The sequence below is a fragment of the Lactuca virosa genome, chromosome 8 (genome assembly GCF_052849685.1).
Source record: "Lactuca virosa cultivar CGN04683 chromosome 8, Lactuca_virosa_CGN04683_v6, whole genome shotgun sequence".
NCBI classification, from domain to species: Eukaryota; Viridiplantae; Streptophyta; class Magnoliopsida; order Asterales; family Asteraceae; genus Lactuca; species Lactuca virosa.
In genome coordinates this window covers 94,891,781-94,894,656 of record NC_136433.1, presented here as the reverse complement: position 1 = coordinate 94,894,656, position 2,876 = coordinate 94,891,781, and positions in this window count along the sequence as shown.

Genomic DNA, 2,876 nt, shown 5'->3' with positions numbered 1-2,876 from the left:
ACTACTCCCACTGCAGGGGGGATCCACTTCTGTTTCCCCGATAGAGACCGCACCTTACTTCTACACCCGGCGGGCGACTCAGTACCATGACACATACATGAGGCGTTTTGATCACCTTGATCGAGCTGTTGCCGACATTCGCGCTGATTTGTCTGCAACCAACGCCTCTGTTCAGCAATTGACACAAATGGTACAACAAGCTATGCAGTTTATGCAGCGCTGGGCCCCTCGCGGTCAGTAGGTTGCCCTACCCTCTATGAGCATCGAGGACGATGCTAAATCTTAAGCTTGGGGAGGGGTGTTTGTACATTAGATTCTAGTTGCCACATGCATTTCATAAAAAAAAGATTTTTACTTTTCTTATTTTCATTTTTTTCATGCATTCATTTCAAAGAATTCAAAGCATTAAAAAAAATCAATCTAAAGGAGCCTAATCTTCTTGAATCAGTTGAATTGGTAAATTAGTCATGGCTTGAGACTAGAACTTGTTCGTTTTTCATTAAAAATATTGATTTAACCTAATCACACACGAACACGTCTCCCAAAGCTACTCATGCAAAACAAAAAATGATAAGGTTATCAACACCGAAGCATAACGACAAATATAGTTTAGCCCTTGGAACACACGACCGATCTTATGAGTAGTAAGTGCTCATTCATATCCAAACTACAAATTCAAAAGAGCCATAAAATGAATATAAAATTTCAGTGACTCGAATCCTCCAGCGCTCTAAAAAGTCTTTTCTACCTATTCCCTTCTAAATACCCTGCTTGGGGACATTGTTTCCAACTATACTTACGGGTCTTTGCGCGTTTACATCAGTCCCCCGAAAAATGTCTTAGAAGTCTCTCACGGTAATAGACTGTGAGATGTCCCAACAATAGAAAGAGTCAAGGACGAAAATATAAGGAAATAAGCCTAGCAAACAAATTAATATATGTATATATATATATATATATATATATATATATATATATATATATATATTATGCGTTGTTTTAGCTTTTCATTATTAAAAATAAAAAAATAAAAATATTATTAAGTTAATCAGTGACCTTTGGGACTCGAATCATTAAACCCCGAGGGGTGTTCTACACCTAATTGCATAAAGCTGAATTGTTTGGGATTGATTGGGTTGAAAGTTCGCTACACGGGTTCCATAGAAAGTCATGAACTTAATAATAACAAAAACAATATATAGATATGTTTAGATATTCAAATAAAGCTAATATGTGGCCTTTGAGGTTCAGGCAAGTAAACCCGAGGGATCTCTTTAAATCTAGCACACCAAGGTCATCTGGTCTAGATGTGTTGGTTGGAAGCCCGTTACATGGATTTCAAAGAAAGCCATGAGCTTTATTTGTAGAAAAATATAATTAGATAGTTTGTATATATTTATATTTATAGTTTAATTGAATAATATGTTTAGGAGAAATGCTTGGCTGCCAAAAGATTCCTTTGGAATTGGACTTGAACTTATGGCATTGGGACTGACTGTAAACTACTTTGACTGGTGTAAGTGGTTTGAAACATGTAACCAATCTGGGTAAATATTAGCGAATTATTAGAAAATATTTTTTAGAAAAAGATTGTTGTTAGTCAACAAATAGCTAGAGTCGGTCATTGTCATGCTTTGTAAAATGAAAATGATTGAGCATATTTTGCATCACATGTTTTCACGAGAGTAAGACCATAATTTGTTCCATGTGCTAACCCAATACCTGTAAAAGTGAACAAGTGTTGTAACTTTTAATTTTGTTGATTTGTGTTAGGGAATGGCTAAAAATCTTGTTTTAACTGTTATATATGTCTTTGTGGGGTTAATGCCAAGTTATCTCAAGACACGACAGGTACACCTTCGACTGTATGACACAATGAGGTTAATTAGATTGAATCTGTTCAATTTTGTTTTGTTTATTGCATTAATATTTAAAGAAAAAAATATATTTGAAGCTTTGTTAATCTTCTTGTACATATGTTATTTTCATTAGTTTTTCTTTTATTACATGCATTCACTCTCAATTCCATTTAGTCCTTTTCGTTCCTTCCATTCTTTTCATCTTAGTTTCTTTTTAGTCACCTATCGTCTTCTCTAGGGTGATTCTTAATTTTGTTCTTTCTTGAGGACAAGAAAGGTATAAGCTTGGGGAGGTTTGATAGGTGCATTTTATGCACCTATTTTGCATGTTTATTTCTGTCCTTTCATAGCATTCTACTTAATTATATTTGCATTTAGTTGATTATTAGGGCAATTGCATATTTCATCAAGAATGTCTGGTACTTCACTATTTTTGATTTGTTTTGTAGGCATTATGGAGCGTGGAGCTTGGATGCATGGAGCATGGAACTTGGAGCATGGAGCTTTGGAGCATGAAGAGAAGATGAACCGGTCATTCCATGGAAGATAACATGAAGACATAACCCGAGTCATTGTTGCATTGTCATCATAGCAAAGGACTACGTTTGAAACGCAGGTCTTGTCACACCAACACGGGTCGTGTTTGTCCTTTATCATCTCATATATGAGCAACATGACTCGTGGTGAAGCTAGACTGAAGATGGAGCCAACACCGAAGACTTATTGGATCTTTGGCAAAAAGCATGGGCCATGCCAAAAACACATGGTCAAAAGACAAATGGCCATGCCAAAAACACATGGGCAAAAGGCATGGCCATGCTAAAAACTCATGGCCTTATGGCATGCACGTGAACATTAATTAAAACAGGAGAAGACGTCATTTTTAAAAGGGAACGGTTTCTGGAGCAACTTCTGGCGATCTAGGGCAATTTTGGGAGATTTCTTGGAGCTTTTGAGAAGACCAAATCATTGCAAACACTTTTGATTTCATTTTAGTAAGCATTAAACATTTCAATT